This window comes from Culex quinquefasciatus, chromosome 2 (assembly GCF_015732765.1).
Source record: "Culex quinquefasciatus strain JHB chromosome 2, VPISU_Cqui_1.0_pri_paternal, whole genome shotgun sequence".
Lineage (NCBI taxonomy): Eukaryota > Metazoa > Arthropoda > Insecta > Diptera > Culicidae > Culex > Culex quinquefasciatus.
In genome coordinates this window covers 130,211,472-130,228,135 of record NC_051862.1, presented here as the reverse complement: position 1 = coordinate 130,228,135, position 16,664 = coordinate 130,211,472, and the positions used below count along the sequence as shown (strand labels likewise).

The 16,664-nt window shown below is 35.9% G+C and overlaps 1 protein-coding gene across 8 annotated transcripts in view; it reads right to left on the bottom strand.

The window, feature by feature from the left end:
• LOC6032000 (atrial natriuretic peptide receptor 1) overlaps positions 1 to 16,591 on the bottom strand; it is an 80,249-nt gene extending 63,658 nt beyond the window's left edge. For 2 of the 8 annotated variants that reach the window (XM_038255570.1, XM_038255575.1), the window contains exon 1: positions 5,765 to 5,941. The gene's annotated coding sequence lies outside the window, so the exon portion shown is untranslated. Of the gene's footprint in view, positions 1 to 5,125; positions 5,368 to 5,758; positions 5,942 to 16,071 lie in introns of those variants that run through there. The other 6 variants (XM_038255571.1, XM_038255572.1, XM_038255569.1 and 3 more) reach the window with 6 other exon arrangements.
• Between the last annotated feature and the right edge of the window lie 73 nt (positions 16,592 to 16,664).

Here is a 16,664-nt window from a genome sequence, read left to right as displayed (position 1 = left end):
AATTGAGTGGCATGTTTGCGATGAGCAGTCGAGATAATTCGTATCAATTGATGAAATTAAACATCGACTGTGTGCAGTTGATGAGCTCGTTGATAAGTATCTTTTGGTGGCACACATCGATGACACCAATCTGGAAAGGTTGTTGAACAAACCCACCCCCCACAACATGAACCTCCTGGGAAAAGTACATAACCTGTAATAACGAAACCCCCTGGCAGAGCACTGAGCAATGGAGAGCTGACGGAAGGTGTTTTATTTTTCCAATTAAATTACTATGCAACAGGGAGCACGTACTGCAACCAATGTTGGGTAGACGATGTTTGATCTTGTCAGTTACATTCTGGGTGAATGGCATTTATGTTGCAAAAATGATACGCATTGTTGATTTTATCAAATGTGATTATGAAGCTACTCCTCTTGCTGATGTCGAGAAAATCAACGGAATCGAAACTTCCACAAACCAAACCCACCTCTGCGTGGGCGATCTATCAATTCGCCAAAAATCAATTTATCAATCATTTCTTGATGTTTGAAAAGAATTGGAAAGAAGTCCTCTTGCAAAATAAAGAAAAATTTTGGGTTGAAACTTTGACTTGTTTTTAATATGATTTTGTATTGGTTTTAACACAGAGGAGCCCAACTTTTTAGCCTGCGGGCCAGTTCTAGATATTCTGAAGCAGTGGCGGCCTGAAATAATGTTTGGTAAAAGTTGAAATGAAAACAAATTCGCCGACCCACCACCTGAAGTGTCCACGTGGTTTATGGATGATCCCTTTCAAATATTGCTACATATTAAAAAAATGTTTTGCTCCTTGGTTTGATTTCTTGGACATCGATGACGAAGCGAAATTTCCGAAACCTCGAAACAAAAGCCAAAAGAAAACCAAACAAAAAAAGTACACTTGCTGCACAGACTGGAAAATTAATCCACCTACTTGTATTTTAAAACCAATAAAACTATATTTTATTTAAAAAAAAAGTACATTCATCATGAGATATTTTTTAATTTTGAGAAAATAGTATGATTTAATATGTTTATTACTTGGCTTCATACATAAAGTACGTCACGCTCACGCAAAGCATACCCATGTCGCATCGACCTCACCAATCTGATATTTTCAGGGATTGTTTGTATATATAAAATTTGCATCTGGCTAAAATATGTGCACTCTAGGTCAACGGGAAATGGGGAAAATCGGGACAGAAAGTTGTATGGTTCAAAAACGTCAAAAAATATTAAAAAGGCTGTAACTTGGGCAAACCTTAACTAAATTTCAATATTCAAAACGCATCTGAAAGGACTTAACAAATCCAACAAAATGCGGAGTGAAGCATCCCAATTGGTTAAATTTAAATCGTGTTATTGGCATTGTGGTGAAAAAATAGCACAATTTCCAAACTGAAATCGTCGCTGTCGTGTTAACTTGTCGTACGTGCATTTTGGGCCAAATTGGGTTTTAGAACGCCATTTTGTGCAGCTCACAATGCCTCATCTTCTGACTTTCACAGATCCCCAAAATTCGATTTCAATCCTGAGATATTCAATGAAAACAAAAAAAGCTCCGAAATTTTTTGTCACTTTTCATATGAACACGCAGAAAAATGTTTTGTAGAATCAGCCTGTACGAGGTTTGTTTCAACAAAAATTTTGTTGAATATAATCAACGTCGATTTTGCGTTGAAACAAACCTTGATTTTCTCAATTCCACAAAAATCATTTGTTGTTTTGAAAAAGTTGCTTTGACGTTTAGCGTTGATTCAACAAAAATCTAGATTTTCAAATCAACAAAATGTTTTGTTGATTCAAATATGCCTTATTTTTCTGCGTGAAAGTAGTTTCAATCTTGTCACTCCCTGAAAATTACTGTAAGTACGACAACTGGCCAAAGGGATTTCAGGTCAGAACGCGTTTGACGCCCGTACAAGTTAGACTACCGTAAACATTTGTAGGGGGAGAGGGGGTAATATGCACCCCCGGGGCAAAATGCACCCCCTGCTTTTCTCGGTATTTGGAAGAATTTTCCGGGGAAAAAGTAATAGAAATTGGAAGCTTAACATTGCTCAACCATGCTGGAAAAATTTGAGCATCGCAGTATAGAAACAGCTCAAGTTTTTTGTAAAACTTTAAAATGTTGTGTTTTCATCTAATTTTCATTGAACTTTCATTATGATTTTTGGACAATATAAAACGCATTTATTGATATTTTAAGTGTTAAGGTACATAGTTTTTGGCATAATCTTCATTATTCTGTAGATAAATTAGTCTGAAAACATCGAAAAATGCATTTTTTATTAAATTTTCTGCAAAAACGTGGTCGGGGCAAAATTCACCGCTGAAGCTCCTTTGTAAAAACAGCGGTGTCATCTAGTAGTGACTAGTGAAAACTGCTTTTACCCGGTGCATTTTGCGCCATGTTGTGGTGTATTTTACCCCGTTGTTGTAGTGCATTTTGCCCCGCATGGTTGTTTGAAAGGAATCAAAAATGTTTTTAGAAATTTGATATTTTCGAACAATTTTGAGGTTTTTTAAGACTTTTTTTACATGGATGATGAAGAATAAAAGTTGTTTTAGAACATCGAAACCAAATTCTTCCACAGTAATGCTGTAATGGTTGAGAAATCACTGTTTTCCCTTAGGGGGTGCATATTACCCCCTCTCCCCCTAATTATAACTCGGGACTCCAGCAACCAACTTCAACCAAATTTTGGAACAATGGTATAATGGGACATAATGGTCAGCTAAACAAAACGTGTTTGTTTTTGTTTACATCGCGTGCATTCGTTTTTGTTTATTCAAGGTCAAACATTAAAACGCGTTTTTCTCGGAACGTCGAAATGGCGGGTGCGACAAGATAGAACGACGACGTCGAAATAAAAAAGTGTTCCATCCAGATATCAACTCGATTCGACTCTAGGTCAACGGGAAGTGGGGGACAAATCGGGACACAAAGTTTGAAGGTAAAAAATTTAAAAAATCTTTAAAAGGCTGTAGCTCCGGTAAAATTCAATTTAATTTAAAAATTCAAAATGCATCTGAAGGGGCTTAAAAATCCAACAAAATGCGGAATGAAACATCCCATATCTGGATGGAACACTTTTTTATTTGAGTTTAAATATTGTGCTATTTTTTCACTAATATGCCAATAACACGCTATAGATTTAACTAATTGGGATGTTTCACCCCGCATTTTGTTGGATTTTTTAAGACATTTCAGATGTATTTTTTTTTTAATTTAATTGAATTTAACCGGAGCTACAGCCTTTTTAAGATTTTTTACATTCTTGATCCTTCAAAATGTGTGCCCCGATTTGCCCCACTTCTTGTTGACCAAGAGTGCTCAAATTTTGACCAGATGCTAGTTTTTATATGTAAAAACAACCACTGAAAATTTCAGGCAGATTGGTGGGGTCGATGCGAGATGGGTATGCTTTGCTCGTGGACTCGCTCTTAAACATAAAAAAGAAAAAAATATGTACCGTTAGTGGGGGTGACTATGGGTCAAAAAACTATACACCTCAATACAATTTCTTAATAACAAAAACAATTTAAATAACATCGAGAATCTCACAACGTAGATTTGTTCTTAGATAGTTTAAAGTTTACTAACATTTTCGCAAAATATGGTGGATTTTGATGAGCACTACCTTAAATGCCAATAGTTTGAAAATTGGCCCAATCTCACCCCTTAAAGGGAGTTACATTGGGTCAAATGAAACTAAAATGATGCTCAAATACAACGATATGGTAAAATTAAGTCATCCAACAGTGTTTCTTGTTCGAGGGAATCGTATTGATACGCTACAATGTTTGAAGTGGAGATTTTCAAACATTTGGTTAGTTTTCGAGCTTTTTGGCCAAAATGGACCAGGGGGCAGAATTTGATTTAGGGTAGAATTGGATTTAGACCAACTGTAAGGCTAGGGTCTTATAAAGGACATCAAATAACATCACCATACCGAAAACGACGATTAAATTCATTGTATTTTTCGAATTATGAGCAAAAATGTAAATTTATTGACGCTTTTGAACCATAAAACTTTCTGTCCCGATTTGCCCCACTTCTCGTTGACCTAGAGTGCTTATATTTTGGCCAGATGCTAGTTTTATATGTACAAACAACCTCTGAAATTTCAGACAGATTGGTGAGGTCCAAACGACGTCTCATACAAATGAGTATGTCCTGTTCGTGGACTCGCTAACAATGTGTTCAGAATAGTTTATTGACAATTTAGGTAATCGTTGCCACCATGTTTAGCATTTAGGGTGTCCAAAACTTGAATAAATTTTGCATTTACCGTATTAATCTCACTAATAACACAGTATATTCAGATCAAAATTGTGCAATGAAGAAAGAAGTGAAAAGTGTTTTAGACCTTTCAGGAATATGTTCAGAAAATCGGTCCGAAAAATTAAGAGGCAAAAAAATATTTCCAGAAAACTTCAAAATTTTAATGGAAATAGAAGTCTTATCAGGTGAAAATAATTTTGAAACGCATTTTCCTGCGTTTCTAATCATATTTAGCATGTCTGGGATCGAATAAAAATATTTTGAATTTTGGTAAAGTTCCATCGTACAGTACAACAAAAAGTTTATTTTAATTTCAGGCCGTTGCAAATATTTTTCAAAGTTTATGTTGCCCCCCCCCCCCTTCCTTCAAAATTGGTCTGAAAAATCAGGGGCAAAAAAAATCCTAAAAAATTCTAAATTGTCATGAAAATACAAGTCTAATCAACTGAAAACAACCTAAAATGCATTTTTCTGCATTGATAATCATGTTTAGCATGTTTGGGCTTGTTTAAAAATGTTTTGAATTTTTATAAAATTCCAATGTATAGCACCGTTAAAATTTTTATTTTTCGCAAAAAAAAAAATTTTCGTCAATACTTAGATATTATGGGAAAACAACTGGACAGGTGTATAACGCTTTTTAAAACACCTTTTTCATTAAAATGTTGAAACCAGGGCTTGTAGTTTAAATTTTTATACTTTTTTATTTTCTTCCGATTTTTGCAACTCTTCTGTTGTGCATTTTAGCTAGCAATTGATAACGACGATCTCAACAATTGAGAAATGTACACGAGCTTTGAAATATTGTGCAAATAGATTAACTACTTTATTATCACCGTTTTTAATAACACTGCAATTATTCCTCCCCTGCCACTATACAAAACTGGTTCACTGTCGCAAATTTATTATTCCTTGCGAGTGGTAAGTGCACATTCATTATTCACGGCTCAACCACCTTCCGTGACATGCTTTGTATCGTATTTTTTTTTTTTGAGCCCACAATATCCACCAGTTTGGGTGGTTCAGCCACGTGTCGAGTTTCGTGACCACTTGTTGATTCACCCTCGTGAGTGTTTCCAGAACTTAGATGAACCAACTTTTTTGTTTCGTTTTCACTGAAATTCTCCTCTTCTAGGAAAATGATGCTTGTGGTTTCATTTGACAGAGTGTGAAATGAATATCCTCCGCTGTGCACTGCACTTCAGCTGGGCGTTCGTTAATCCTTTTTGCTGCACCTGTGTCCCCAAAGTGGACACACCAAGGACCCCCCACCAGGACACCACGGCTGCTTCTATTCGACAGGACACGACGATGTCAACGGAATGATAAGCACTCAGACAACGTGTCAAGGTGTGACCACTTTATTATCCTCACGTGTGACCAACGCCACACGGTCTCTCTCTCTCTCTATCTCCCCGAAGGATGTCATAAATCTAATCCTTGTGGCCACAAACCCCCCACACACTCACACACACTTTCACTTAATCCAAATCCAAAGAGGGGAGGTTGAATATCCTTGCAAATGCACCGAAGAAGACACGACCCCGCACGCGTCCACGAGAACCGACCGCGCCGACTGACGACTGACGAAGGAGTGAATCCTCCGGACGATTGGCGGCGTGCTTTTATAGTGCAGGTCGTGAGCTCCATAAGGTTGAGTTGGGGAGTTGAGGGAGCAGGTCCTTTGGGAGGAAGAAAAAAAAACACGCACGCCAATGAGACGGAATGGGTGATGATGATTATGGAGGATGGTCGCGGACTTGTTCGCTGGGCCCGGCACCATGGCCAGTGTTGTCTGCAATCAGTCGGAAAATGGCGCGCTTGAACTTGCCTCTCGGCTGCAGCAAGTAGTGCGTTGCTGGACTGGAGGAATTGGTGCTGGAATGTTCCGTCGGGTTACCGTCGAGGGGATGTTGGTTTAAAATGGTTTGAGAGTTTTTAGGCTTAATGAAAAATGGTATGCACAGGATAAACCAAAGTTGAATGTAAGATAATTGTTTACGCCTTTAAAAATGTCAATACCGCATTTATTTAGGGCAAAATTGCTGGAATTTAATTTATTTCCACTTATGTTTAATATTAATCCACACACGCGAACAAAAAAATATTTTAATGTTTTCTGTAAGATTTGTGTTCATTATCTCTGAAAACTGTATAGCAGTTCCCGGGCAGACGGTAATAACAAAGTTCATGCCATTTCAATAACAAATATTGTTAAAATAACAAAAAGTGTTATGGAATCTTCTTGAAAAATCCATTTTTGCATAAGGGTTTAATAACAGTTTATGTTATCATTACAAAATTTGTTATTGGTCTGATATTGGATGACAGCCATAACAACTTTGGAATAACATTTTTTGTTATGGAAGAAAACCTCCAACTGTTATTGGGATGATCGGATTAGTTGTTAAAATAACAAAAAATAATAACAAAGATTTGTTCGAAGAATAACAAAAAAATTATCAATCTGTTATTACAATAACAATCCAATAACAAACAAATCATAACGACTAATAACAAATCTTGTTAAAAATAACATAAAATGTTATTGGCCTTGTATTTGCAAATATCAAAAATTGTTATTCCCACGTTATTTCCGTCTGCTCGGGTTGAGTTTAATGGAGCAGCACGGTACTAGAAATAAATTATGATTTTTTTTCGAATACGTTGGGTTTTCTTGAAACTATACCAATGCTTTGATTTAAAAAAGTAATGCCATAATTTAAAAAAAAGGTTGGAATGACCCGATGGAATTTTAAGCTATATTTATTCTAATGGCCTATCTACAATCACTTAACTTAGAAAATTTCACTTAGCTTAGGAGTTTGAATCAATGGAAATGAATCTGATCTTCTACAATGAAAAGGAATAAAATTAGAAACTTGACGTATGGTTTGGAAAATTTCAAAATCTACGGTAAGTTGACGTTTCCATATCAAAGGTAAACAAACAACTGCATAGCAACGTATATCAGCCCAACAAATTTTCTAAGTTGATTGTGGATGACGGCCGTAAGTTGTGTACATTTTCTAAGTTTTACTTTACTTAACTATTCTAAGCTAAGTGATTGTAGATAGGCCATAAATCACATCGTCTGTACTTAAAAGTTGGTTTCCCAACTAAATTGTGTTTTTCATACCGGGTCTGCTGCAAAAGACTGAATCTAAGAAGGCCAAACTTCGTATTTGGTGTCACAATCATTCAATAAACAACAACATTGAAGCACTTTTGAAACACTTCAATTCATTGTATTCTACTCATTCGTATGCGTCGTAACAATATGTTCGGTGAAGATAAATTGAATATTAACATTCAATTTCATAGTCCTTAGTCTCATGGTCAAGCTCATGATAGTGCTTATGTTTCACTCATTATGTACTTGAATTACCGTAGATTTCACTTGTTTAGCATTTATCTCTGAACATTTGAATGAAATGAATGAAAATCGTGAAAATATGGGGTCTCCTACGAAAGGACGAATCTCAAAATGCCGAATCTCGAAAGGCCGGAAGTCAAATGGCCGAATTATTCGAGAGGCAGAATTCACATAAGGCCGAATCTCATAAGGCCGAATGCTCAAAAAGCTGAATCTCATAACACGGTGTGTTTTTTAGAACAAACTAATGATGAAAAATGTGGTATGTCTGATATTTGACACCGTGAAAGAAGGGCCCTTTCCCGACATTTTGCGGGGCATACCGAAATATTTCGTCGGAGGGTCTAGAGCAACTTTTTTTGTAGATTTTTTTTCGATTTTATGGGAAAATTGGTGCATTTATGTTGATATCACTCAAACTTCTTATCAATATGCTTTCAGGATTCTAACCAACTATATTTGACCCATATTTGACCTCGACAAAAAAAAATCCGACCAAATTTACCAGATTTCTAGATTTCTTTGAAATTACCCTAAAATCCAAGCTGGAAGCCCCGATACGACCGAAAGTAAATCTTTTCTTTGTATAATTTGTCATGAAAATACAGCAACACATTGTCCAGATACGAATTTGAGCATTAACCCACCAGTCGCGTACGTGTATTCTCGATTTCATTGGTAAGTTTTCAAACTCTTTTTCATGAGCGATGAACTCCAATGCATGTAAAAAGTCACAAACAGGAATCAGGGAGCAGGAGATGGGACGCAAATGTCAAGAAAATGAAGGAATTCGACGCTAAAGGGAGAGAATTGAGCGAAAAGAGTCCGGAAATGGACATTTTTCTCTCAATTCTCTCTTGTTTTGCACAAACGATGAACGTTTTGACAGAACGATGATCATTTTGCTTCGTGCGTGATTGAAAAGATCTCAGTGAAATCGAGAATACTTTGTACACAGTTTGTAAAGGCAGTTGTAAGAAAGGCGAAAACACGCGCCTTCCCGAAGGTAAAACAATGCAAAACATGGATTACACTCAAACCCCGATAGTTGGACACCAACTGTTGTTAAACGACCGGGGTCACTTTTTAGTTTGACACCCCTTTTACACGGAGTTCACACACACTACCAAACGTTTGTTTTGATTGTATGCGTGAGCGTCGTGTAAAAAGTGACAGTTCGTCAGTTTTTAGTTTGACTTTGACCAACCAACGGGGTACAAACTAAAAAAGTGTAAAACGAAAAAGTTACCAACCACCACCAAACATTTTAGAATCAATCACATTGTAGAGAACACGTTTCTGAACAAGTTCCATAAAAAGTATCAGTTTTGGTTAAATATAAGCACAGATATTCCAAATTTCCTGAAATAAATAGTGCCATTCTCCAAAATTTCTTGATTTAATTACCTTTCACATGACGGGCATGCACTGAAATGCTATAATTCATTGTATTCTATTCACTCGAATGCATGTTTTTAATCATTTTAAATCGTGAAAATATAACCAAAATGCAAAATTTCACAATCATTCTGCCTTTCGTGACATTCGGCATTTTGAGACGCTCTGCCTTCTGCCCAAAAGACAAAATTTGGCTTTCCGAGATTCTGCCCTTCATACTAAGGCAATCCCCGTTTACTAAGATATTGAACAGGAGGTTTTTGTATAGTTTAAATAAAATTCACGTGAAACTTTAGTTCAGAGTTTTCTGTTTTGACGGTACAATTCAAATTGTATTCGACTACACTGGAGGCCTAATTAAAAAAAAAAAAAAAAAGTATGCCAGACAATGGATATATTTTTTCTCTGGATAATATATAAAAAAAAAATTTAAATAAAATTTTGACGATGTTTGAAATTTATTCTATATAAAATAACACAAATCACTTAAACATGAACTGAAAACATACAATTTAAAACATTTCAAACGGCACTGTTGTGAGTTCATTTTCTCGACATATAAATGAAAACGGACAAAACGCCTTTGTAAAAATTAAACACATCCGACTCGTTTTGTCAGTTTATAGGACCTCCGCGTGGAAAAAGCTAACGCTTGTTACGGTTGAGCTCAAATAAATCTGATCATGGAGAGACTGCAATAATGAGTCGCGACTCCTCTCGTTGAATGCTTGCGAGCAGGCAGCCAGCTAAGCGATTAATTATTGTAATGTCCAGTAATCAGAGGAAAATGACCCAGAAGAAATTATCCGCACAAGCTGTTTTCTTTGCATTACTTACTCTTTTACTGCAATCATTCCGACTAACAACGCTTAGAATAACAATGCTTAGTTGCTGACCATTCTTGATTTCTTCATTTGATGATTTCATGAAAATTTAACTTGTTTTACTCAAACTACAGCCATGCCTCGGTTTTGCACGCCTCGGTTTTGCACTGCCCCGGTTTTGCACCGTTCAGCTGCTTCGGTTAAGCACGGCCCAGTGCTTAACTGAAGCACAGAGCTTATGGGATTTTGGCTATATGGGAGACATTGGCTATAATTCTATGAATAATCATGCAAACATCAAAAAATTATAGTGTTTTGGAATCGGGATGATGTCAGCTATCCATTAAAATTTTTATTTCATGAAAATTTTCACAAAAATACGTATTTTTCCTGTATTTTGAAAATGTATGTTCACTAAAGAAACCAAAAATATATTGTTATTGCAATATATGTACCAAATGATCAGGTGTTTTTCATACATTTTGGATGTAACAATAACATTTTTAGAAAATACTCAAAATTTTCACAAAACTACGTATTTTCGAATAAAATACTAAAAATTTCATTTTTTACAATATGGGTATCAAACGATCGGGATTTTTTCATACATTTCGAATGTAATAACAACATTTTTCGAAAATACTCAAAATTTTCACAAAACTACGTATTTTCGAAAAAATACTCAAAATTTCAATTTTTACAATATGGGTATCAAACGATCGGAATTTTTTCATACATTTCGAATGTAATAACAACAATTTTAGAAAATACTCAAAATTTTCACAAAACTACGATTTTTTGAAAAAAAAGTACTCAAAATTTCCGTTTTTACAATGTATGAGTATCACATGGTTGAGATTTTTTCATTAATTGTTACTTTGTATCGTCATGTGTCCGATTTTTCTAAGGGACGACGGGACTTGGACCCGCAACCACCTCATTACTACTGAGGCCCTTGAGATTCTAGATATCTCAAACCACCGTAGTGCTACGTGTGACAGTTTGGTATCTATTCCAGTCTGAAAACAGTATATTTAGATCGCTTAGTGTTCATTTTGTATCGTGATCATCGTCTTCTCCTTCTGGCAAAATCCGCTGAGCAGGAAGATTGAGACTATGCTTCAATTTAATTTAAAAGGTCATATTGTAAAAACGAAAATTTTGAGTATTTTTTTTTCGAAAATACGTAGTTTTGTGAAAATTTTGAGTATTTTCTAAAAATGTTGTTATTACATTCGAAATGAATGAAAAAATCCCGATCGTTTGATACCAATATTTTAAAAATTGAAATTTTGAGTTTTTTTTTCGAAAATACGTAGTTTTGTGAAAATTTTGAGTATTTTCTAAAAATGTTGTTATTACATTCGTAATGTATGAAAAAATCCCGATCGTTTGAAACCTGTATTGTTACAATTGAAATTTTGAGTATTTTTTCGAAAATACGTAGTTTTGTGAAAATTTTGAGTATTTTCTAAAAATGTTGTTATTACATTCGAAATGAATGAAAAAATCCCGACCGTTTGATACCCATATTGTAAAAATTGAAATTTTGAGTATTTTTTCGAAAATACGTAGTTTTGTGAAAATTTTGAGTATTTTCGAAAAATGTTGTTATTACATTCGAAATGTATGAAAAAATCCCGATCGTTCGATACCCATATTGTAAAAATTCTAATTTTGAGTATTTTATTCGAAAATACGTAGTTTTGTGAAAATTTTGAGTATTTTCTAAAAATGTTATTGTTACATCCAAAATGTATGAAAAAAACCTGATCATTTGATACCCATATTGCAATAACAATAAATTTTTGGTTTCTTTAGAGAAAAAATATGCATTTTCGAAATACAGGAAAATTACGTATTTTTGTGAAAACTTTCATGAAATAATAATTTTAATGGATAGCTGACAGCATCACGATTCCAAAACACTATAATTTTCTGATGTTTGCATGATTTTTCGTACGATTAAAGCCAATGTCTCCCATATAGCCAAAATCCCATAAGCTCTGTGCCTCGGTTATGCACGCCTCGGTTTTGCATCCCCCATATGCGGTGCTAAACCGAGGCATGACTGTATACTTTTAGGAACTTAGCAGCACTTCGGCATACCGCTAAGTAATCGTTCGGTAGGTATATTTTCCATAATTATCTAGGTTCGTTGACTAAAGTTGGGTCAATGTTATTCTGGAACACAAAGCATTGGTAAGGTTTTTTTGCCTTCCTCATTGAGGTAAGGGTATAATCCTGCTCTTAAAACTTTTCACATAAAGCACCTTTATGTATATCTATCGACTCAGAATCTCAGAATTTATGTACTTTTTTGAAACCGGATCTCACTTATTTGTATGTACTGCACTATGTCCGGATTCGTCATCCGACCCATTGTTGGTTAGGTGATCGGAAGAACTTTCAAACCAAACTTGAATTGAAAAGATCTATGAGAATCTTTTAGTAAGGAGTGAGGAATGCACCAATCACATAGGTGGATTAGGTTAGTTTTCAATTAAACAATTGAGTGTCTCGATAGACAGAACAGCCATTTTCTGGAACAATCGTGCAAGGAGCAAGTCAGAACCATACTTTTTTTGTTGGAAAAGTTTAAGCAAAAACTTGAAATAAGATTTGCAATGACCTTAAAAAGCTTATTTTCTCTAATAATGAAAGAAAGTGTATTTTATCCAAGATTTTATCACAGTTTTCCAAGAACTTTTGCTTTGAAATTAAAATATAAGCAACTCATTTGACATTTAATTGTTAAAAGAAAGTGATTGTTTTTTTTTTCAATTCAGAGGAAAAATATCATTTTTATTTTTTGCTTAAGAGTGCACCGCAACCAAGGAAGTTGTTGTCTTCTCATTCCAAAATTAGGTTAAAGTCACGTTAATAAAATAAACAACAACATTCCAAAATTGTCAAACTTACGGACCCAATCCTGCAATAATCTGATTGTAAATATAGTCAAACTTTGTTGTTAATAATTTTGAAGACAGTACATTAGGGGATGAATAAAAAATCATATCAATAGTTTGCATAGTTTTGAAGATACTAAAAAGTCTGTAACAAAATCCTTGGTGCAAAGCTCTGGTACCGTTAAAGTGGACAAAAGTCACCTTGAACATTATCCGGTATTCTTTCAAGACACTTTTTCAAAATACATAAAACTTTCTCATCTTAGGGACCATCCACAAACCACGTGGACTTTTTTTAATCCCAGACCCCTCTCGCCTAGAGACCCTAAATAGGGAGACTGGTCTAAGTTTGATAAGTCGATCTGGCAACGTATGTTTTGAGCTTGGCAACACTGAAAAGTGTCGCTGGGCGTAAAGGCAAATGCTCGTTTGGATACATCAAACTTGTGTCTGTTTGGGTACGCCAAATCCACTTCGACCAGTCTTTGTATTTAGGATCTCTACTCTCGCCCCTTCTTTTTTTGTATGGGCCGTGGACAATCGCCGAGACCTTTGATCGTTTTTGTAATCTGTCAGCGTATACTCATACATACAAACACATGTCCTGCTGTCAGTCGGAAAAGAGAAGTTCTAGAACTCGTAGATTAATGTCGTTAGAGGGCAAACAAAATTCAAATTTATACTGGTTCCACTTTTTGAACAAAAATTTGCTCTAACTTTCATGTCTGTTTGTCTGTGTTTATACTTTATTACAGTTATGTGCATGCTATAGAGAAGAAAAGCAACTCGCGACAAAATTTTGAGGCTAGGAATTTTGACAGGTATGAGTTTCATAAAGTATTCGCCTCCTTTTCTCTCCCACAGAAAAACTGGGGACAATGTAGCTGTCAAACTAGGCCAAAATGTTAAAGTCACTCACAAAATGAACTTTGAGTGATTTGAGTTCATTCCTGACGTCACGATTTTCTCCTCTATACCGTAATCTAGGGTGAATCGGGACTACAGTTTGAATAGGAACAGCAGTTTTTAGAGCACTTAAAGCTTTTAAATTTGGAGTTGGATGTACACATTTTTTTGGCCTGAGTCTGTTCTAACCGAAACCAACCAGAAAAATCAAAATACTGAGCTCCAACACGGTTAAAACTACTGTCCCAATTCACCCCATGTGTCCCGATTGACCCCAGTTTACGAAACTGTCATTAAGTTGCAAAATATCTATGACATTTGAGTTTTATTTGTTTTTTGCCTAACTCACCTTACTGAGGAAAGGCTACAAAATCACTCAAAATTGAACTTCTTATTTTGACGTCCTAGACCCACCTTCACGTATACATATCAACTCAGAATCAAATTCTAAGCAAATGTCTGTGCGTGTGTAGTGATGTTGATCGAAAAATTGTCACTCGATTATCTCTGGACTGGCTGAACCGATGTTGGACTCATTCGAACCGTCTTGGGGTCCCCTAAGTCATCATGATGTTTACACGGAGAAAAAACAGGGATCTGACATGCATGCAGTTTCCTGAAGTCCCGCCAGAAGCGCTGTCAATATTGTTTACGCACGGAATATGAAAAGTTCGTATTAAATAAATGTATAAATTTAGTGCCCACATTATTTTGTTGTTAGTTTTCACTTTCTTTTGCGAGATAATTACAAGTATTACATATTTTTTTTCACGTTTAACATTTATTAGATCAATAAAACAAAGTTCAATTTGACTATTCAAGCAATACAACACAACATACTGAACTAAACTGAAAAACTGAATAGTTCCCTTGAAACGAAATAAATTTAGTTTGATCCTTCCTGCCCGTTGGATTAACATGAGTTAAGATATCAGAATACTCACTAAATTTCAGTCGAAAATGCTTTAAACTAGCTGTAATTAAACACTAAATCTTTTTAAAGAAAATAAAAAGCGAAAAATGTTTTAATTTTTATAATTTATGTCCGATGCGCATACGACCTTTTCAAACACTACCCACTAAAAACTTGGTTTGATGACAGTCGTGACAAAGCCGTGAGCTCCCAAAATCGTGAACATTACAGTTTGTCTAGGAAACAGTTTGACCAATGTTTGACAGATCCAAACGCGCTGGACACCAAACGCCCATTACGCCCAGCAAAACTAGCAGTGTTACAAGCGCAAAACATACGTTGCCAGTGCCTATTTATTTTGCATCGGCCAATCTGTTTCCCCTGGACAGTTTGTAGTGAACATGCGTTCATGAAAATGAGATCCACGAAAAAAGTGTTCAAATAGAGGTGAAAATCGTGACGTCAGAAATTAACTCAAATCACTCAAAATTCATTTTGTGAGTGACTTTAACAGTTTGGCTTAGTTTGACAGCTACATTGTCCCCAGTTTTCTGTTGGAGAGAAAAGGAGGCGAATCAGGGATGCCACATTTGAAGATTTTCGAGCACAGGCTCAATGCTCAAACGTATTGTTTTGCAATGTTATCCGATGATTTTTTATTAAATGAATTACTCACGAAAAAGATAACAGTGTTTTGCTTCTTTTGCCAAAAACAGATTTGTAAAATATTATTTTGCCATCAAGTTAAACTCATTTGCGTTTTTGTGATGTGCCCGAAAATCTTCAAAATCTGGCATGCCTGAGGCGAATACTGTATGAAAATCATACCTGTCAAAATACCTAACCTCAAAATTAAGTCGCGAGTTGCTTTTCTCCTCACGTTTTTCACAACAACAACACATTGATTTTGATTCCCATTTTCATGAACGCATTGATTTAGGGTTTTTTCTCCGTGTAGTAAAGTACTTCAAAGTTATGCTGAAAAAACGATCTTGACGTAAGTCCGAAAGATTGTAACACGCATGGTTTTTGTAAAAAAAATTCGTCATGTTATACATTTTTGGAAAAGTATTTGAAAACCCTTTCCAATTAGTCCAAAATGTTGAAGATCTGACAACGCTATTAAAAGTTATGAGCAATTGTGCTAAAACATAATTTTGACGGATACAGAAAGGGTGAAAATTGCCGGATCTTTTGCAATTTTCACCCTTTCTGTATCCGGCGAGGCTCCACTAAGCACTAAACTAGTAAAAAGAAAAAAACTGAAAAATATTCGGAACGGCCTGAGTGGTAATAAAAAAACTTATGAAATCCCAATGTTGATCTATTTGAAAAAAGGTAAAAATTAATAAATTTAAACAATAAATGTATAAATTTTACTTGTGAAAGCGCAATCACAAACAGTCAAACGACCTCGCTCCACAACCAACCAAACATGCTCTGCATGTATTATTACCCAACCAAGCATCATTATCACTATCGCTTCCACACGATACACGGATAGCTTTTCCCGTTGACCGCCTTGATTCCATGTTATTTCTTCCTTGAATCCGCTACATTCTGTCCATCAGATTCTTGCGTCAGACCATCGTCATCATCAACAGTCAGTCTACTGTCCGTGACCATCCATCCGTCCAGTATCATAAAATCTACACATCTGGCACACACTCCTTCTGCTGTTGTTGTGTTTGTTGTCTAAAGTGAAAAATCAGCCCCCGGTTTCGGTCTCCAAGCAGGCAAAAAGTGGCACTATGAATGAAGCAGCGATAGCCCTATACAACAATTACACACTTGATTGCACGCCGACAGCTGATAATGGCCATCCTCTTCAACCACCTCGTCGCAACTCTTTGGCCGTGCGGTGGTGACTGGCGCTTTTCCTTCGTCGCTCCTTTTGACGGCAAGACAGTGCGGGCGGGAAAACTCTGGGAAGCTGGAGGAAACCCAAACAAAATCTCGCGCCCTCGTGGGTTCGGTTCAACTTGGCTGAGAAAGGAGCAATCTCTTGTTAGCAGAGAAATTCTCTTGCCGGAGAGTGTTCTCTCAACT